Raw genomic sequence first — 22879 nt, 5'->3', positions numbered from 1 at the left:
TCCTTCTTGTATTTTTTTCTACTCCCAGATAATTGCACCATTACTTTTAGTGTTTCCTTCAAACTATATAAACATAAATTTCTTTTGGCTTATCATGCCTTCTCCCATATTTCAAATTTCTAAGGTTTCACATTCTCCCTTTTTGCAATTTGTATTCTTCTTCAAATTTCTCTTCTCTTATAAACTCTAAATTTTAATTTTATTTAAGGTCCACATCTTTTTATCTTTTAGCTGGATTTAAATTCCTTCTTAGAATCAGTATTGCCTCTTTCATTCCAAGCCTCAGAGTGTATTAAGGCATTTTCATTTCTCTCTCTCTAGAGATATCTTTGGGCTGAAGCTTGATGAGAGGAGTCTGCTTCATGGAGATCTGTAGAGATGGGCTGAGAAGGAAGTGAAAATGCTTTCATGTGCCCACTGCACTTGGTGCATCACATTAGGGGCAGTTATTGGGAGGTGCATACTTCTTAAGGGGGTCTCAGATTATTTCTTACCTCTGGACCAGAAGAAACATGGACAGTGGTCACCTCTCATATGTATGTACCATCGTACATACAAGACAAGGGAGCCCACCGGTTTAAATTGTGCTTTCTGTGTTCTGAGCATTATCGCTACATTATTCAGTGTGTGAGAATTTGAGGGAAAAAATTATACTTCCACTGTTTTGAATGCTTTTCTGGGCTGTAAATTCCAGGACCTGGATCTTCAGGGGTGTATTACTGTTATTGCAAGAAGGGAGGGAGCAGATGGAAAAAAATATACTCAAGGGCTCAGAGGCTATTACTGATGCTGGAGGCAGGTAGTCAGGCAACAGTAAGTAAATACAGTGAAACAGTGGGAAAAAGACATTTACCTTTGGTCTCTTGAGCTGCACGAGTCAGGAGCTAGGGGATGATTAGTCCCAGGGCTTCTGCATGGGGCAGCCTTAACAGGTGGTTCGTAGAATGTTCTAGTCATATAGCAATTGACTCTGAGCAGCTGCATCTTATAGACCTAAAAATAGCCCCAAAATGAGATTTCTGAGACCCCAGTAATGACAGCTGGGCATCGGTGATATTGAACAGCTCTTTGCAAGGCTCCTTCCATGCCCATTGTTGGAGAGAACCTTGTAAAAACCCTGTGAGAGACAAGGGCAAATATCACTAAGACTCTGTTGTGCAGATGAAGAAACTGAGGCTGAAGGAGCTTAAATAAATTGTCCAAAGCCATGTATTTAGTTTTAATGTTATCCCACGGTTCCCAGGGCAAAACAGCTTCAGGGTAGAATTGGATCCTAATAACAGTTTCTAAGCAGTATTTCTTTTATTGCTATTCACCAACTTTTGGGAATTCCAGATCTCCTAAAATTCCTTCATAATAATAACATTAATAATGGTAATTGCATTTAAAATTAGCTATTATTGTTTAAGCATTTACCACATGCTCTTTAAACCTCACAAAAATCCTAACACCTCACAGTGTTATTGTTACCCCTACTTAAAAAAAAATATATATATATATATAAAAGGTTCAGAGAAGTTTAATAATTTCCTGAGATAATACAGCTAGTGAGCAGCTGATCTAAGATCATAACCACAGGATATATGGTTCCAGAGTCACGTATTTGCATTAGGACATATTCAGGGACTCATTTAGGGAGTCCCCAGGGATGTTCCTGTGTGCTAATAAGCACAGCCCTCCTGGCAGCAACAGCCTTTCCTCCTCTCCCACGTGTGGCACATTGGGTCTGCTCCGACTCTTGGCCTTGGTGGGTGTGGGTCTGGGTCTCTGTTCATGGTGGCTCTGGCTGCTTCATCTCTCTCCCCACTTCTATTCCCTGTTAAAGTGGCAGTAGTCACTTCAATGAAGGAGGAGCCAGTGTAAACTACTTCTCCAAGAATCACGGCCTGATGCTCTGGTTTCTTAGAGATGTCAGCAGTAAATACCTTTTTACCTTTTTATGTATCTCTTCTTCCTAAGAACTTGGGCACAAACCCAGAGGGGCAGGGCAGAAGGGCATGCTCTTTGATCTGTGAAAAATTGCTCTTCTCTTTCAACTGCTACTTCTCAACTTTACACAAATCATGCTGCCCCTCATCTCTTTTCATGCCTAAGCACACTTTCTTACCTTTCACCTAAATAGGGCCCAGGGGGCCATTCAGACGTGAGCAAGGCGGTCTGACCTCTCAGAATTAATATTTCCTTTGGGCTTTTAAACTGGAAGACCCATTATCCCCACTGTTACAATCATTGCTTATTATACATGTCTTAAAACCTCTCCTACTAAGTTGTGGATGTGAGAGTTTTTTTGTTTTTGTTTTTGTTTTTAAGATGGAGTTTCTCTCTTGTTGCCCAGGCTGGAGTGCAAAGCTGTGATCTCAGCTCACTGCCACTGAATGTGAGATTTTTTTGGGGGCAACACATCTTTGCATTTCCATACACAGCAGGGTGCTTGATATGTAGTTTATGATATGAATGAAAATATGAATGAATGCATGTAGGTAAACAACATTAAGTAGTGTAGTTACTGTTGATTTTAGACTATATTTCTATCAGAATATTAAATTAAACCTTGGCTTGTACTCACTGGAAAGAATTTACATTTTTATTAAAAAAGAATGTTAAAATAAACCCGACTCATTTCCGCCACAGGGTATTTGTACTTTCTATTTCCTTTCACCAAATATTCTTCTCTGAATTTTGCATGGCTTCCTTTCTCATTTCTCTTAAATCCAATGTAACCTTTTTATAGAGGCTGTCCATGATAGCTCCATTTAAAATATTATCTACAGACGTTCTTTACTCCTTTACTCTGATCTATTTTTTCTTAACAGAGCTATTGAATGTTTTCTTATTGTGGGTAAAATAAAGTTCCATGAAGATTGAGATCCTTGTCTTATTTCCTGCTCTATCTCTAGGGCCTTGAATAGTCACTGACACGTAAGTAGTGATGGTGGCAGTGGCCCATCTGGAGCAGCTGCTTTGGGAATGCCAACTGCAGTAGGGGAGGCATGGTTGGGGCTGTACACTCCATGAAGCTGGCAGGGCCTGGGAACAGGCAGAAGCCCTGCCCCCTACTGAGTTGGTGGGATGGGAGCCCTGTGATCTTGAGCAGGGCTGCAGCTGCCCAGCTATGGCTCTAGATCCAGGCATCCCTGCATTCTAGGGAGCCCAGGAAGCCCTCCTTCTCCACAGGCTCAGAAGTGCCCACTCCTGCTCCCTGGCCTCTCCCTGCTCCTGGTGCCCACTCCAATTTCAGAGCAAAGTTGAAGCCAAGCCCAGGCATTGTTGCAACCAGCCCTCACACCTCCTTGGTCCCCTCTGAAACTTTGGGCACCAGTGAGCTCAGGGAGGGAGGCTGGGGGCTGCTGAGGGCAGTTCGGTGCCAGCCTGCAGGTGCCCCTTGGTGCAAGCAGTCTGGGCACAATGGAGAGCATGTTGATGGTGGCAGGAGGCAGACAGATTTCTAGGAGGGAAGGGGTGGGTCCCTGGCGAAGATCCACCTTCAAGCCAGAGATGACCTGCAGCCTTGGGGCCAGGCTGCCAGTTCCAGGTGGGGTCCGTGACCCAGGACGAGAACTTATGGTGCATTTTCCAGGCCTGCCCATGGCCACCCATGGTCCAATCAATATGCGTTTCCTCCCTTCTGAGCCCATAAAAATCCCAGACTCAGTCAGACTTGCACACTCATTGGGATTACCTGCCTGCTGAAAGGAGCTACCCACTGCAGGTCTCCTCTCCGTTGAGAGCTGGACAACCTGTCTGCAGAAAGGAGCCAATCGCTTCAGGTCTCCCGCAAGCTGTTCTGTTACTCAATAAAGTTCTCTCTGCCTTGCTCACTCTCCAGTTATCTGTATACCTCATTCTTCTTGGATGAGGGACAAGAACTTGGCACCCGCTGAATGTTGAGATTGAAAGAGCTGTCACACAAACAGGGCTGAAACATGCTCCCTATTCACCACCTTGCAGGTGATGAGAAGGAGAGAAGAGCTGCCACCTTTCTGGGAGCCTAGACCTTGGAGCTCCCCAAGCCAGGGCCGTGGCATGCTGTAACACCCTCTTTGGGGCTCTGCAGTTCCTGGTGTCTCTGAGTTTTCTGGCACCATTGCATTCTCCTTGTCCAGACGCTGGTGCCCACAGCGGAAGCTGCTTGCAGTATGTCTGGTCCAGCTGTAGCCTTACATGGAGCCAGCACCTGTGCTGGCAGCTGGAGCTGCCTGCCCTGCTATAGCTGGTGCACCTGGCTGTACACAGTGGCCAGACCCTGCACTCACTGACTGACACACCTCTCACTGCTCTGCAGCTGGCTCGCCCTTGGCAGGTATGGGATCTGGGCCAGAAGGGCAAGCTGAGTGCAGCTGCTGGACTCAGTGGGCAGAATGAGCCAGTGGGCACAAGCAAAACCCAAGTAGAGGCACTGCTGGCCACAGAGCTTTCCAGTTGGTGAAGCAACACCCTAAGGACACTGTGACAATAGGAGCTCAGTAAATATGTACTGAGTCAATGAATTAAGCCAAGAAAGGCTCCCTAAAGGGGGTGTGTGCCCACATGCAGAGGTTTCCTTAGTTTTTGTTAGATGCCACTCTAGTGAAGACATTCAAAGTTCAACAGTTTGGTAATATCTAAAATGTCGACTCCTCAAAAAAGTTAATTGTTTATTGATCTCTTGTTATTGCTCCTTGAAAATGTGTATCTAGACCTATAAAACTCTTAGTTCAGAGTCCATTATTTCCTAGTATTTATAGCTGGACAGTCTCATGATGAACGACAGCTTATATGAAAACCTGGTTTTATCTGCCAAAATTGAAAAATAAGTAGACTTGAGTGCAGTGTGGATTTTAAGAATACATTTATACTAAAAAAACAAACTATTTTGCTGATGTTAAAGTATTTGACAAATTTTGGACCTTTGCTTCTGGTCATGATGAAGTAATAATGATTAGATTTACTCTCTTGCCTGAAATAAGTAAAAAATAGGACAAAGTATATGAAACAATGGTTCTCAGGATATTGGACATAAGATCCGGCACAACAATGACCTTTGAGAGACGATAAACAAGCAAGGCAAACCCTACAGTTGCCCCAGCTTACTGTCTTGAGACAGTGTTTAGACTGTGGGACAGGGAGAAGAATCCAGAACAGAGCTTGGCAGCCTCCCTGAGTCTAGGGGTTGGAGCTGGAAGTCCAGGTAAGGTAAGCCAAGTGGTTAGAGTTCAAGGACAGAGTACCAGAGAAAGAGAGATACACAGAGAACTCCAGAGACATGCATAGGGTCCCCTCAAGCATTCAGCTGAGTACTGATCAGCTCATGCACATGTAAAACCCAAATGGGCTCTGGGAAGAACCACTCAGAATGATGAGAGGGAGCAACCTCTCGGGCTCACATGGCACAGGGAATAGTGCCTGCTCCCACCAGCAGTGGTGGAAAATGTCGTAATTCACAGGGTATCTGGTGAAGTATTAAGAAGTATTTTCTCTCAGTAGCACAGCAAAATTAGCTGTATCCTAAATGCTGCTCTGTTCCTGCCTGACAAAGCCTGAAAGCAAGACTTGAAGTTTCCAAGTAACTTAACCATGTCCCAGATTGTGATAAATATGAAATACAACCTGCAATTAGGTCAAAAGAAAAAAAAAATCTGTCAGTAGAAACTGACCCCAAAATGACACAAATGTTAGAATTACTAGACAAAGACATTAAAACAGCAATAACTATATGTTATCTGTTAAAGAAGCTAAAGGAAAGGTTGAACATATTAAGTAGAGATATGAAAGATATTTTTAAAAGACCCAAATTGAACTTCTAGAGATTAAAGCAACAATAAGACCAAAAGCACACTAAATTGTGTTAGTGGCAGATTAGACATTACAGAAGAAAAGACTAGGAAACTTGAAGGCATATCAGCAGAAACTATAATTGACAGGTTCAACAGTCATATCTCAAAAATTGCTAGAGTAAGTAGACTAAAATTCAGTAAGAATATAGAAGACTTAACTAACACTATCAACCAACTTGACCTTTTTGATATTTCTGGAACATTCCACTTCATAACAGCAAAATACACATTCTTTTCAAGTGTACACAGAATATTTACCAAGGCAGGCCATATTTTAGACCACATAACAAATCTCAATATGTTTAAAATAATTCAAGTCACACATATTATGCTCTCTGACCACAAGTGACTGAAATTAGAAAGCAACTGAAAGATATCTGTAAAATCCCCAAACATTTGGAAGATAAAGAAACATTTCTAAATGCCCTATGAGTCCAAGAAGAAATTAATAGAGAAATTAGAAAGTATTTTGAACTGAAGGAAATGAAAATATAACATATCAAAATTTGTGGCATACAGCTTAAGCAGGACTTAGAGAAAAAAATACAGCACTATATAACCGTATTAGAACAGAAAAAAGTTCTCAAATCAATGACCTTAGCTTCCACCTTAAGAAAGTTGTAAAAGAAGAGCAAATAAAATCCAGATAGGCAGAATAAGGAAACAATAATTATCAGAGCACCATTGAATGACACAGAAAACAAAAATAATATGGAAAAGTTAATGAAACCAAAAGCTTATTGAGAAGGTCAGTAAAATGGATAAACCTGTAGCCAGACTGATTAGGATTGAGAGATGGCGTCACTATAGATTATAGGGATATTAAAAGGATAATAAGGGAATACCATGAACAACTTCTTGCCAATAAATTCAACAATATAGATGAAATGGACAAATTCCTTGAAAGATACAAATTACTAAAGCTCATTCAAGAAGAAATAGATAACCTAAATATCCCTATACCTACAAAGTTTGAGTTTGTAGTGAAAAACATCCTGCAAAGAAAAATTCAGTACTAGATAACTTTAATGGTAAATCCTACCAAACATTTAAGAAAGAAACAATACAAATTTTCACAAACTCTTCCAGAAAATTGGAAAGGGGAAAGTACTTTCCAACTCATTTCATGAAACTTGAATTGCATTGATATCAAAACCTGACAAAAACATTACAAGGAAAAAGAAATCACAAATCTGGAGCCTGGCTCTGGCCAAAATTCTATGTATGATTTTTAGGCCTGACCAAGGTAATTACAAAGGTTTTATCTAGCAGGTCTCATGGGGAAAGCTGCCTTCCCAACACCAGACTTGCCCTGAAGTTTCTGAAGGCAGTCGCAGTCCAGGACTCAGGCCCCCTGGCTAGCCATTTGGAGAGGCCTTTGGTTGGGACATCTCTGCCAAGACCTCCCTCCTCATTGGAAAGTGGAGCTGGGGAGGATTTGAAGACACTTTTCCCCACTCTGACTCAGTACTCGGTACTTTTCTACTCTGGTCCTTCCCCTTTACCCTCCCGCCCCACCCTCTGGGTCCCATAGAATGGTAGGAGCCTTTTATATGGCAAGCCCTTGACAGTGAGACAATGTCCCTCAGTCCATGCTGAGACATCTGACCCTAACTGGATGTCATTCTATAGGGGAAAAAGGGGACATTGAGGGAACCCGCACTTTCTCCTGTTTGGCCTCTTGCTTATACTATTGCAGTAAGTGATTCCGTTAGGGGTGTCTAATCTTTTGGCTTCCCTGGGTCACATTGGAAGAAGAAGAATTGTCTTGGGCCACACATAAAATACACTGACACTAACAACAGCTGATAAGCAAAAAAAAAAAAAAAAAAAAAAGCAAGAAAATGTCATAGTGTTTTAAGAAAGTTTACAAATTTTGTTGGGCCATATTCAAAGCCATCCTGGGCCACACGCAGCCTGTGGGCCATGGGTTGGACAAGCTTGGATTGAAGGCTTCAATGTTACTTTCATTTTGGTTTGTCTTAATGGCTACTCTGACATCCAGAAGCTAAGCACTCTTCAACTCAATTCAACTATTGACAAAACCAATATTCTTCATGAAATATAGAAAATCAAACCCTACAATACATAAAAAGAATATATATCATTACCAAGAGAGGTTTATCCCAGGAATGCAAGATTGGTTTAACATCTGAAAATTAATGAATATAATTCACCATATTAAAACAAATTTTAAAATAATCATATGATCATCTCAAAAGATGCAGAAAGAGCATTTGACAAAGTCTAATAACAATTCCTGATTAAAAAATAATCTTAGCAAACTAGGAATAGAAGAGAAACATCCTCATTTTGATTAAGGACATTTATGAAAAACAAAACTAGTATCATACTTAAAGGCAAGATGCTTTCTTCCTGAGATAGAAACAAAACAAGGTTATTTGTTATCGTACTTCTATTGAACTGGAGGTTGTAGTCCATGCAATAAAGCAAGAAAAAAAATAAAAGCCATCTAGATTAGAAAAGAAGTAGTAAAGTAGTTTTTATTCATAGATCATCTATGTGGACAATTTTACGGACTCTACAAAAAAGTCACTAGAATGAATAAGTTAGCAAGTTTGCAGGATACAAGATCAATATACAATTAAAATTGCATTTCTATTTACTAGCAACAAATAATGTGGAATTAAAATTTTAAAATAATACTATTTATAATAGAATTAAAATCATGAAAATCATGAAATATTTAGGGATAAATCTGACAAAAGATGTGCAAGACCTGTGTGCTGAAAACTATAAAATATTGGTGAGAGGGATTAAAGAAGACCTAAACAAACAGAGAGAAATAATGTCTTCATGGATCAGAGACTCAGTATTTTAGAAATTTCAATTGTCCCCAAATTGATTGATCAATTCAATGCAATCTACCAATCTAAATTCCAGAAAGTTTTATGTAGAAATTGACAAGCTGATTCTAAAAGTTATATGAAAATGCAAACAGCCAAATAACTTTAGAAAGGAGAAAGTAGAAGGATAACATTACCTTATAAGATTTTAAAGTCTTATAGTAATCAAGGTCAGTATGGTATTGGCATAAAAATAGACAAATAGATCAGCAGAACAGAATATAGAGTCCAGAAATAGAACTACACACACGGGGTCAACCTGATTTTGACTAAATAGCAGAGGCAATTCAAGGAAGGAAGATACTCATTTCAAAAAATTGTGGTGTTACAATGGGATATGAAAGAACCCCTGATATTATAGACAAAAATTAACTCAAAAGGGATCACGGACCTAAATGTAAAACCTGAAACTAAAAACTCTTACTGTCACTGAACTGAACTGGGTCCATTTGCCAGTACACAATTGAAAGCCAAACACTGAAGCACTAGGTTTTTTTACAGAGAAAAGTTTGTGGCAAGGCTGCTGAGCAAAGAGATCAGTGCCTGGCTCAAATCTGGAGCTGGGGTTCAGGGCAGATTTTATAGTCAGAGGATAATGAGGCATGATGTGATTGGATCTTGCAATGAGGTGATGCTGGGAGGTCTGATTTGACTGGCTTCTACAATGGGGTGACACCAGGGCTTGATCTGATTGAATCCTGGATCCTGCCATGTGCCTTCTGCATCTTAATTTGGTCCCTGTTTCTTGGTCCAAGCACTTATGTTCTGCTTATCACTGCATGCTTGGTTCGTCTGGGTATGCTCAGGTTACATGACCTTCAGCCTGGGGGCGGTCTGTGGCAACTGAAAAACAACTCAGCTTTGTTACATAAAAGTTGAACCAGATTGATTTGGTGATTAAGAAAACATGGGGAGAAAACCTTTCTGGCCTTAAATTAGGCCTCCCTCCCCTCCCCTCCCCTCCCCTCCCCTCCCCTCCCCTCCCCTCCCCTCCCTTCCCCTCCTCTCCCTCCCCTTCCCCTTCCCCTTCCCCTTCCCTTCCTTTCCCTTTTTTTTGAGACAGGTCTCACTCTGTCACCCAGACTAGAGTGCAGTGGTGTGATCTTGGCTTACTGCAACCTCCGTCTCCCAGGTTCAGGAGATTCTCCTGCCTTGGTCTTCCAAGTAGCTGGGATTACAGGAGCACACCATCACATCCAGCTAATTTTTTGTATTTTTAGTAGAAACAAGATTTCGTCATGTTGCCCAGGTTGGTCTTGAATTCCTGAGATCAAGCAATCCGCCTGCCTTGGCCTCCCAAACTTCTGGGATTACAGGTGTGAACTACTGCACCTGGCAAAATTAGGCAACTATTTCTTCATGAAACACCAAAAACATGATATATAAAAGAACAGATTAAACTGAACTTCACTAAAACTAAGAACTTCTTCTTTTCAAAAGATCCTTAACTGGCACAAGACAGGGAAGCCCTCTCTCACCACTCCTATTCAACATAGTGTTGGAAGTTCTGGCCAGGGCAATCAGACAGGAGAAAGAAATAAAGGGTATTCAATTAGGAAAAGAAGAAGTCAAATTGTTCCTGTTTGCAGATGACATGATTGTATATTTAGAAAATCCCATTATCTTAGCCCAAAATCTCCTTAAGCTGATAAGCAACTTCAGCAAAGTCTCAGGATACAAAGTCAGTGTGCAAAAATCACGAGCATTCTTATACACCAATAACAGAGAGCCAAATCATGAGTGAACTCCCATTCACAATTGCTTCAAAGAGAATAAAATACCTAGGAATCCAACTTACAAGGGATGTGAAGGACCTCTTCAAGGAGAACTACAAACCACTGTTCAATGAAATAAAAGAAGACACAAATGGAAGAACATTCCATGCTCATGGATAGGAAGAATCAATATCATGAAAATGGCCATACTGCCCAAGGTAATTTATAGATTCAATGCCATCCCCATCAAGCTACCAATGACTTTCTTCTCAGAATTGGAAAAAACTACTTTAAAGTTCATATGGAACCACAAAAGGGCCCGCATTGCCAAGACAATCTTAAGCCAAAAAAACAAAGCTGGAGGCATCATGCTACCAGACTTCAAACTATACTACAAGGCTACAGTAACCAAAACAGCATGGTACTGGTACCACAACAGAGACATAGACCAATGGAACAGAACACAGCCCTCAGGAATAATACCACAGATCTACAACCATCTGATCTTTGACAAACCTGACAAAAACAAGAAATGGGGAAAGGATTCCCTATTTAATAAGTGGTGCTGGGAAAACTGGCTAGCCACATGTAGAAAGCTGAAACTGGATCCCTACCTTACACCTTATACAAAAATTAATTCAAGATGGATTAAAGACTTAAATGTTAGACCTAAAACCATAAAAACCCTAGAAGAAAACCTAGGCAATACTCTTCAGGACATAGGCATGGACAAGGACTTCACGTTTAAAACACTAAAAGCAATGGCAACAAAAGCCAAAATTGAGAAATGGGATATAATTAAACTAAAGAGCTTCTGCACAACAAAAGAAACTGCCATCAGAGGCAACCTACAGAATGGGGGAACATTTTTGCAATCTACTCATCTGACAAAGGGCTAATATCCAGAATCTACAAAGAATGCAAACAAATTTGCAAGAAATAAACAAACAACCCCATCAAAAAGTGGGCAAAGGATATGAACAGACACTTCTCAAAAGAAGACATTTATGCAGCCAATAGACACATGAAAAAATACTCATCATCGCTGGCCATCAGAGAAATGCAAATCAAAACCACAATGAGATACCATCTCATACCAGTTAGAATGGCCATCATTAAAAAGTCAGCAAACAACAGGTGCTGGAGAGGATGTGGAGAAACTGGAATGCTTTTACACTGTTGGTGGGACTGTAAACTAGTTCAACCATTGTGGAAGACAGTGTGGTGATTCCTCAAGGATCTAGAACTAGAAATACCATTTGACCCAGCCATCCCATTACTGGCTATATACCCAAAGGATTATAAATCATGCTGCTATAGAGACACATGCACACGTATGTTTATTGTGGCACTATTCACAGTAGCAAAGACTTGGAACCAACCCAAATATCCATCAATGATAGACTGGATTAAGAAAATGTGGCACATATACACCATGGAATACCATGCAGCCATAAAGAAGGATGAGTTCATATCCTTTGTAGGGACATGGATGAAGCTGGAAACCATCATTCTCAGCAAACTATCCCAAGGACAAAAAACCAAACACCGCATGTTCTCACTCATAGGTGGTAATTGAACAATGAGAACACTTGGACACAGGAAGGGGAACATCACATACCGGGGCCTGTCATGGCATGGGGGGACGGGGGAGGGATAGCATTAGGAGATATACCTAATGTAAATGACAAATTAATGGGTGCAGCACACCAACATGGCACATGTATACATATGTGACAAATCTCCATGTTGTGCACATGTACCCTAGGACTTAAAGTATAATAAAAAAAAGTTAAAAAAAGACAGAAAAAAAAGAGAATAAAAAGATAAGCCACAGATGGGGAGGAAATATTTGCAGATCATATATCTGATAAAGGACATGTACGAATAATATATAAAGAACTTTCAAAGACTAATAATAAGAAAACAAACAATGCAATTAAAAAATGGGCAACATATTTGGATAGCAGTTTTACCAAAAAATATATATGTATGGGAAATAAGCACATGAAAATATGCTGAACCTCATTCGTTACTAGGAAAATACAAATTAAAACTACATTAAGATACCACTACAGACTTGTTAGAATACCTAAAATGAAAATGACTGACTCTCCACCATGTGTTGGTATAGATGTGGAGTAACTGGAACTCTCATATACTGCTGGAAGAAACGGAAAATAGTACAATCACTTTGGAAAACAATTTCTAAAAATAATTTCTGAAAATGTTAAACATATAGCTACTGTCTGATCCAGTCATTCCTCTCTAAGGTATTAATCCAAGAGAAACAAGAGCACATCTCCATACCAAGAGTTATACATAAATGTTTTCAAGAACTTTATTTTTAATAGCCCCAAGCTGGAAACAATTATAATATATCCATCAACAGGTAAAAGGGTAAACAAATTATAGTATGTTCACATAATGGAATTCTATTCAGCAATTTGAAAAGAATGAACTATTGATACACACAGCAATATGGATGGATTTCAAAACAATCACATTGACTGGAAGAAGCCAAACAAAAAGAGTAGATAGTGTATGATTCCATTTATGCAAAATTATAGAAAATAAAAACTAATCTACAGTGACAGCAGATCAGTAGTTGCCCAGAGATTGTTCGTGGCGCAGAGATATGCAGGAGAAAGGCATTACAAAGGGGTGTAAATAATCTTTTGGAGGTAATGAGTATGCTTATTTTCATAATTTTTGGGATGGTTTTACAGGTATATTCATATATCAAAACCTCCAATAATGTACACTTTACGTATATGGATTATATTATTCATTAATTATGCCTCAATACAGCTCTTAAAAATATATAACAACTTTTCAGTAAAATCTTTTCAAAAAGAATTTTACTTACTTTGCATTTTTAGAAAGAGTGAATTGAACGCAATTCAATACCTTCGAGTGACTCTGGGTCATCATTGTGAATATGAATTATTATGAGACAGCCTCAAAAATGAACTCAGATGAGTATAAGTGATTGAGTTTATACCTGGGATTTTGGCGTGCTCTTCAAGTTCTTCAGGCCCCTCTCTCTGCTGTCAGTGTTCATGACCCCCTGCCACCAGCACATCCTCCTCTAATCTGAAACTTTCTTTAAAGCACCATAGGCCAAAGGTGTTTTGCCAAACCTTTCTACAGACTAAAGCTCACCGGCCACCTCAGTAGATGCCCTCCCCCCTTATTTCTGAATACTAAGAAGTTCTCACTTGCTCAATATCGTTGGGCTGGTCCCAGCCTTCTCTCCCTCTTCATTTTCAAGATCAATCCCAGCCAGTGGGACATGTGTTACCTTTCAAAGGCATGGCTAGTAAACGTTCTCTGTTCAGTAAGTGAATGAATGAAAAAGAGATGAAGAAATTCTATAACCTGACATATGCTATCTTCTTTTTTGTCCCTCTATCTGAGTTGCTGATCTTTCAGTGCTGTTTTCCGGAAATGCTGCTCTATAGGATCCTGCTGTGGCTCATGGTGGCATGGACATTAGAGACCAGGGATCTAAGGTGTTAGTCACTTTACATTGTGAACATCTAAGTCCCAGAGATGAAAGGAACAGCGTGATTGCTGTGGAAAATGGCATAAACTTTGTTTTGTTGCTAGGTCTGTGTATATGGAAATCGTGATAATTTTTGTCTGCCAAGCAGACAGCTAGATATTTTCACATTTCTTTTTCTCCTCTTGATCATCCTAAATGTTTTAAGTTATTTCTGGTGCCTCTTCTATTGTTTATTTTGAATGCAGTAAGCCTTTCTCTGCAGGTTTGTTGACATCTCATTGAACTTTCCTGGGAACAAGCATGTTAATGGCATATTTAATGTCGGTATAAGCCATTGATTTGGGTTTGTGATATTTGCTGGAACATTGTGTCCTGAATCAAACATAAAAACACACTAAAATGTAACCTAAGAAACTGAATATTTAAATGGTCATGAATGAGAAAGCACAATCCAATTTTTTTTCCCCTGGAGTGTACAGAATGTGGAAATCTAAATCTGAGGGATTCATATTTGATTTTAAGAAGTGTTATGTTTCAGAAAAATTCTTTTTAAGAACAAATAAAGAATATAAATAATGACATCTAAACAGTTTCTTGCTTAAAATTGCTATAAAAGGTGTAGTATAGATGATAGTAAAAGTCACTTACTGGCATTTATCATTGAAATGTTGGTCTTTAGAAATGAATTGCTGTAAAAAATAAATTTGGTATTGCTGCTGTTCTAAAAAAAGCATACTGAAATCATAATCCCTCTGAGGTTGATGACTTCATTTTTTTCATTGTTGAAAACTGTTACTCTGCTATTGGATTAATTAAGAGTCTGTGTTCAGAAATCTTTTTTTTTTCTTTTTTCTTTTTTTCATACAGGGTAGTGCTTTGTCACCCAGGCTGGAATGCAGTGGCACGCTCAAGGCTCAGCGCAGTCTCAACCTCCTGGGCTCAAGCAATCCTCCTGCCTCAGTTTCCCAAGTAGTTGGGACTACAGGTGTGCACCACTACACCTGGCTAATTTTTCTATTTTTGTAGAGATGGGGTTTCACCATGTTGCCCAGGCTGGTCTCGAACTCCTGGGTTCAAGCGATCTGACTGCCTTGGCCTTCCAAAGTGCTGGGATTACAGGAGTGAGCCACTGTGCCCAGCCTGGAAATCTTAACTTTGAAATAGTAAAACAAAATTAAGGTTTTTTTTCTTGCTGTGGTAAATGGCAGCATTGGCCCTAATCCTTCAACCCTTGCTGTGTCTCTGTCCGTTGCTATGTGAATTTACAGTTCCCTTCACTCCGGTGAGTGGGGGATATTTTCTCTGCCCTGTGATATTGTGCTGGCTGAAGAGAATAGAACAGAAGCAACAGCGTAACAGTTCTGAGTCCAATTCTTTTGTGATTCTGTTTCTCTAGTGCCTCTGCCATTGCCATGAAAGAATATGCCTCCTCTCAACTGCCCATAGGAGGAAGAGGATGAGGGGCACAAGGAACAGAGCCACCCAAACTGAGCCCAGCCTAGATCAGCTGGGCTCTGGCCCACACAGCGATGTGCAAGTTAAATAAATGCCTATTGTGGTATGCCACTGAGATTTTATGGTTATTTGTTACACAACATTATCATAGCAATATCTAACAATACTGTACAAAGAGAATTTCAATGATAGCACCAAAAATAGTTATCCACAGTGAGTTTTCTAAACATTTGTAGCAAAATGACATATATAGTGTTTTGCTTGTGTGTTAAGATCCTAGATTAAAAATAATTGTGGTAGCAATTCTTAGAAATACAGACATTAATCAATCCATGATAATATTAAATTAAATAAGTCATATGAAAAGTATAAAAATTTGGGTTGTGCTTGCCTTACTTATTCATCTTTTACACAATGTCTGCTACCTTTCAATACATTCAACAAATTCTTACTAAATTTGAAATCAATGAACGAAGGAGTGAAATATCTTTTCCTTCCTTAATTTTCATTATTTTTTTCCCTTTAAAGTTTACTACAAGAAGGCAAAACATCTAAAGAAGAGACTTCAAACAACAACCAAACCAATCAGAAATTCACAAATCATTGCTCTAGGTCAGTGGTTCTCAATGGGATGTGACTATGCCCCTCAGGGGAATTTGACAATGTCTGGAGACATTTTTGGTTGTCATAACTAGGGGTGGGGTGCTAATGGCGTCTAGTAGGTAGAGGCCAGGGATATTGCCAAATATCCTACAAATGCACGAGATGGACACCTCCCCCAACAATAAAGAATTATTTAGCCCTAATAATTTTGTGTGTCCTTTGATTATTTTTGTATTCTTTTGTCTTGCAGGTTCCTAAATCTTTCCCTCTTGTTTCTTTTTGCATTCTCTATGCAGTCTCCAAAGATCACCTCTACTTTTCCTTTGTCTTTTTCTTCCCCAGCCTTTCCAGAACTGCCTCCCTGAATCTCATGTCACTTTTCAGTTTCTTCCTTGTTGTCTGTATTCTTATCCACAAAAACTCTCTTTCAGTATTTTGACATTGAAGATGGGCTTTCTCTTTCTGGGAGCTATTTTAGCTTAATCCCCTCTTCTCTCTTCCTCCCAGATTTTCTGGAGATCCTCTTTCCCCTACTCAATCTCTGCTAAAGCTTGTAGTGGAAGATCTAGTATAGTGTGTCTGTACATAGATTTTTTTTTGTCAATTACAGATAATTTAAAGTTTGTAGTGTTACTGGTTTTGATGAAGGTGTAGAATTTGTGTATATATCTTTTTTCTTCTTTTTGACCTATGTGGTTTTTTGGAGGATGTGTGGAGAGATTCAGATTTAGGTAGCCACCATTATCTCAGCTATCCAGAAATGATGTCATTTGCTTTTTAACTTTGCTTATAGTATCCTGGTTGTAAAGAAGTTTTGCAATTCTGTGTAGTTAAATCTGTCTTTCTATGTTGTTTGTGGACTGTCGTCATGCTTGAGAAAGGTTTGTTCCCCTCAAGATTGTAAAAATGTAATCTCATATTTTTTCCAGTATGTTTTTTTTAAACAAAAATTTAAAAATCTGAATGTATTTATATTGTAGGACATAGGATTCAATTTTTTTTTCTTTTTCAACTTCTGTTTTAGAGCAGAGTACATGTGCAGGTTTGTTACAAAGGTATATTGTGTAATGCTGAGGTTTGGATAGACTGAACTCATTACCCAGGTGGTAAGCACAGTACTCAACAGGGAGTTTTTCAGCCCTTTCCCCACTTCCTATCTCCTCCTCTCTAGTAGTCCCCAGTGTCTATAATTCCCATTTTTAGGATATAGGATTCTAATTTTAATTTTTCCTATAGATAGTTGATTTAAAAAATAATATATGATTTCAGGGAGGTAAGCGCCCTTCCCAAGTTCTTAGGCTAAAGAAATATTAAAGCCTGTAAAGGGCATTTGTAAAGAATTTTGATGTGAAAATTCCCTGGTGCAACCTATACCAACTTGTGAATAACCATTTGAAATACAAGTATTTAAAGATTAGGAAATGGTTGTGCTTTGTGCACACGATCAGGCATGGCAAATAAATTTTGATTCATGTACCATCTCTAGTTGATAATGGCTGCCTTGGAACTCTGGGTTGAGAAAGGCTGTCAGGCCAAATTTGAGCTCAGTTGAAAAGAAGGACATAATGGCTACTGATAGGAAGAAGTGAGCTGGGCATCAGTGGAGATGCTATGAATACAACACATTGCCATTCCCATAAGCACCTTTAATTTTGATCATCATTGCCTAGGATGGTGTCTGGCATATGGTAGAGTTTGAGCACAAAAATTAGGCTGCCTAGGTTTGGTTGGATTCTGACTTTAGTACTTACTAGTTTTATAACTTTGGGTCGATTATTTAGCCTCTCAGCATTTCACTTTATCTGTGAAATGGGTGTAATAATAACATCTATCATATAAAATTGTTTTAAAGAATAACAACTTATATGTAAAATGTTTAGAATAGTCCATGATTATTATAAACAATAGTTATTATTATTATTATTCCAGATGTTAGTTATCTGTGGAATGAACATATTCAGCTGTTTTATTGCAATGTTCCCTGTGTGTATATGAAATTATGCTAGTATCTGTGAGTCTAATGGTGTTAACCACTCTTTTGGAAAGCTTAATTATACTCAATAAGAGAATCATATCCAACATAGATGTTCTATTTAGTATCTACTTACCCGAATTATAGAAAAATTATATTGCCTTTAGATATTAACCTTGCAAATCCAGAAATTTATAATGTGAGCCATTGTCTTAACAAAGTCAGAAAAGTTTATTGGGAGAATCAATATGAGGTGTTATGAGCTCCTCAGAAGAAAGTTGCTATTAAGTACAGGATCATAAAATCATGAAATGTGAACTAGAATATTGTGAATCTTTGACATTTATCTCCATAGTGGAATCTGTATTAGGCTAATAAATTTCGAAGGGAGTTAATTTTAGTAATTTCAGAAATCTTATTGAAGTAGTCACATTTAAATAAACTTTGCACAGCAGATGCTATAGGTGAGAACATGAACTTGAATCCTATTCTCAGGAAGAGGTTTTCAAAAATAAAGAGAGCATATTTCGATTTGTTTATGTACATTTACTGCAAAGGAAGAGCCAAGCAGTCATCAATAGTGCGGCTGTGGATAACTATTGGCTTTAAGCTTTGCTTTAAATGAATCTGTGTGTGTTCTGTCTTGGATCACTTCCTGAAGTCAATACTCATTGGCCTCAAAGGACCTCCCTGAGATCTAAAAAGATGTCTATCCATGGAGATAACATTTAGGGAGATTACTACTGTGTTTTAAAATTCATGTTTAAAATCCACTTCTCTTTAAAAATAATCATTGTTATCTTTCAGGAAACAAATCACATGCAATTATGTAACTGTGTTTCTATTTTCTGTTGGGAATTTTAGAGATTATCAAGGTTATCTGTGCTCAATGTGTGCATCTCAGATCAGCAGCATCAGCATCACCTGGGAGCTTGTTAGAGCTGGAGACTCTCAGGCTCCACGGTAGACTTCCTGAATCAGAAGCTACAATTTAACAAGATCCTCGGGTGATCTGAAAATGCAATAAAGTTTGGGAAGCACTGCTGTTGGTCATTAGGCAATCTAAGGAACTAAGACTTTTGCCGAGCATCTGGTAGGTGGAGGGGGTCCATCGTACAATTTAGACTGGCAGTCATTTAGATAAGTACAAGTTGGCTAAGGTGGGAATAAAATGTTTGCTCAAATGATCTGTTGATTTTTGTAAAAAGAAGAAAAGGCAATAATACCTGAAGGTATTAAATTGTAATACCTGAGGGTATTAAAATGAAGAAAGGCAGTGTCTGATGGCTGTGTGTCAGGGGAGTCATGCTCTATTGCTTAATTAGAAGTGTACTGTTTCTGTTCTCTGCTTTTACAGTCAGATAAACATTGAACAGACATCACATCTGTTTAGTGATTCAGGAGTTGGACTTTCGAGGGGGAAAGTTATCTAATTATAATGTCACTAAACTTGTGCTAATTTCACAACACTCATTTTTCGGTCTTCTATGGAGAGTGAGATTAGGAAACATCCAGAAAGGGCAAGTCAGGTCTGTAGAATGAAGTCAGCAATCATTGGTTAATTTAAACAAAACAGCCACCCAGCCCAACCCATACACAATCATCTTGTTGCCTTATGCAGACACTTTCTCTGTTGGAGCTGATACTCGAGGACATTTATCCTCTCTTTCCCAGGCTTAAAGCACAGGTGGAGTTAAAGCTCTCTTTCGTATGGTTTGTCACGAAGTAACAGTAACTGATAGATGGTCTCTCCACTCTGGATACAGAGCGAGCCAATGAGATTGGATGATGGCTACTGGTGAAAGAACCAGGACTGATGAATGCGCTTAGTGACTCTTAGCGACCCCAGCCTACTGATTTTTATTGACGTGTTGACTTAACTAAGAGTTTGTGATTTAAGCTTTTTTAAGCCCTTAAATAAAATAAAAAGTTCTTTCTAATAGTATTTCTTTGTAACTTGTCTTAATTAAACACGCCACCTTTTTTGGAAGCACTCTTTCTGTTTTTTAGTTATTTGCAAAACGGCTTTGTCTAAAGAGAAGTGTGTGTGTGTGTGTGTATTTTTTACCATCCCCCTCCTGCTATGGCAAAACTCAGCAACATATGAAACCTGAGAGCTGTAATTGATTTTTCCATTTCTGTGTTCTTGGGAGATGGAAGTAAAAGGGTTACATCAGAATCTTTCTAGAAACATTCTGCTCTAAATCAAACTCTGCTGGTGAGTAATCGTTGTTGCCTTGGTGAGCTTTATTGCCATTTGCTGATGCAGCTTGCTGTAGCCAAACTACCACAAGGGACGTATAATGGGAGCCCTGTATTCAAGCCCTTCTTGGAAGAAATCTATAAAAGAGCAGAGATGTGAACCTAGCAATAAATCCTAGAGGCATTTGTGCTGGAGCCATGAAGTGATACCAATAACTCCTTAGTAACACATTAAAGGGACAATAAAGGGAACTCGCCAGGGAATTTTATGTATTAAGGCTATTTTTAATTGAAACTCATCAAAGAGACAACAGAGCATGTGACAGCAGCTGTTTGCCCATTGCTTTTCATTCATTTTAGATTTTGCTGTGGACTCTACTTTTATCTTGCCACTTAACAGCTCATTATTTAAAACAGCCTTAAAGATTGGTCAACGCTACTCAAGGGCCCCTAAGTGGGTTCATCAACCTATAAGCTCCACACTTGTTTTCACCCTTTCAAAGCTGCTTTCTGTGATCTCATCTAGACGTTCTCAATAAGTCAGTTAAGTAATCAGCCAGTCAGTTTAGGTTGAGTTGGTGCCTACTATGTGTCTAGTAGTATGCTAAGTGTCACCGAGAATATGAGGAAAGAGAGATCACTGCTCCTCAAGGGGCTCAGAGCTTATTTAGAGCTGCTCTGAATAAAACAAGGGGGCCAGGAGAATAATGCAAAGTAGAGTTAAATGCTAAACCATTTAAGGAGCGGGGATCTCAGGGTGGTGGGAATAATGAGGGAGGGTTTCTTGGAAGAGGAGGACCTGAGATGGGCTCTGAACAGGAGGCAGAGAGTAAGGGCAAGTGGGAGGTGTTGTAGGTGCAGACAGGGCTGTCTGAAGCATGAGCTTTCTGTTAGAGACTGGTGGGAAAAGTTGGATGAATTGGGGGTGGGATATAGGGTAGAGAAGATGACATAGGAAGACTTCACTTGGAGAAGACCAAACTGGAGCCAGAGAGGTAAAACTGTGGTGCCTCCAAGGTGGGAGAAGATAAGGGAAGGGGAAGGGGAAGGGGGTATAGTGGGGGAAGGAAGAGCCAAAGAGACATTGTAAAGGGCTTGGGATCTCTTCCCCCATTTTAGAAATTCCTTAGCTAACTTCCTTCCTACTCAATGTTCCTCAGAATGTGTTCTGTGAACCACCTACATTGAACTTGTTAAAAAGGCAGATTTTCGGAAGATTCCTTGGACCTACTAAATTAGAATCATTGGAAATACAGATCTTTAATAATTCCTATACATTTTACCCAGGAGGAAATGGAAGCTCAGGGAGGCTAAGTAATTTGCCCAATTATCACAAAGCTCAGAAAGTGGTGGAGCTGCGGCTCCCATCCAGCCTCCAAAGTTCATTCTGTTTCTATCACAGTTGCCTCTCTGTTTACTCTATGTTGTATGGAGAAACTAGGCTGGCCACATTTGTGTTGTGGCTTTCATGTGTTTATCTTTTTAAAAATGTTTTTTCTTGTTTGCTGTGTGTTTGCGGGACAAACATTCTGACAATAAAGGGAATAAAAAAGTTATCCTCAATATTTTACCTCATCAAGTGAACTATTTTCATTTATAATGTTTCTAATGGGCTGGGAGAGATAGTGTAAATGTAGCAAAATGTCCACAATTAATCAATCTAGGTGAAAAGCTCTTGGTTCCATTTTTTTGTCTTTCCTTTTTTTCTATAGAGTTGAAATTTTTCAAGATGAAAAGTTGCTAAAGAAAGAGAAAGGGAAGCGGTTTGCTCCAGTGTTCCTCTTTCTACCTTCCCACTGACTGGGAAGTGGCCGTTAGCAGAGCCACAGCCTTGGATTAGAGATAAGAGGCACATGCTGAGGAAGGTGGAGTCTCCCCCACAGCCCTGGACCAGGTACGTCTGTGCTAGTGTTCAACACGGAAATAAACACCTATCTTATTTAACAACAACAAAATGATAACACAACCACTTTTAGTTATCAATGTGGTTTCTGGACTGCCTGGGTCCAATCCCAGCTCCTCCGCTTGCTAATTAGGTGAGTTATTGAAACCTCACTGTGTCCCAGTTCTCGTGTTTTAAATGGGCGTAATATCACTTTTCCATAGGGTTGTTTTGAACATTGGTCACAACATGTGACACATGTAGAATAGTGCCTGGCATACAGTAAGCATTCAACACATGTAATTACTATTACATGCATTTAATACGTGTATCACATGTAATTAAATATAACTATTAAACACCAACAAAGTTGACAATGAACTGCAAACCTGGCTCTGAGGGACACTAGGCAAGTTTTTGTGGAAGAGAAATCAGAGGAAGAAAGTGAGTTTCATATTGGTTTGGGATTTGAGATAGTTCTGCAATAAAAGGAATGTTGGTGTCAAACTAGGTATAAATCTGTATTTTATGTGATAAACAACCTATAAAAAGGCCATAGGAAAAGCAAGTCTATTCATTTACTTTCAGGCTCCAGTGCCAACAAAAGCCAAGAAGAACCTCTGGGGCAATCAGTCTGTGAGTGCCTGAGATATATTGCTGTCACAAAGGGGTCAGTGAGGACCAGTTGAGACAGTGCTAGGCTGACAGACAAGGACCTGGGCTTCCAGCTCTGCCACCTACCAACTGTGTGATTTCTCTGATTTTAGTTTCCCCATCTGCAGGAGGGGGTTTGATTTTAAAGATCTGGATTCTTAAGTAAGCATTGCCTGGAGGAGTTTCTTTGAATTTAAGCAGAGATCAT

General features: G+C 39.3%; 1 long non-coding RNA gene across 1 annotated transcript in view; it reads left to right on the top strand.

Annotated features, from left to right (window-relative positions):
• Positions 1-21856: 21856 nt before the first annotated feature.
• LOC105737847 overlaps positions 21857-22879 on the top strand; it is a 111217-nt gene continuing 110194 nt past the window's right edge. The window contains exon 1 of the long non-coding RNA XR_004026777.1: positions 21857-22029. This is a non-coding gene — a long non-coding RNA (uncharacterized LOC105737847). The remainder of the gene's footprint in view (positions 22030-22879) is intronic.

This window comes from Nomascus leucogenys, chromosome 18 (assembly GCF_006542625.1).
Source record: "Nomascus leucogenys isolate Asia chromosome 18, Asia_NLE_v1, whole genome shotgun sequence".
NCBI lineage: Eukaryota > Metazoa > Chordata > Mammalia > Primates > Hylobatidae > Nomascus > Nomascus leucogenys.
This window is presented reverse-complemented; position numbering and strand designations above follow the sequence as displayed.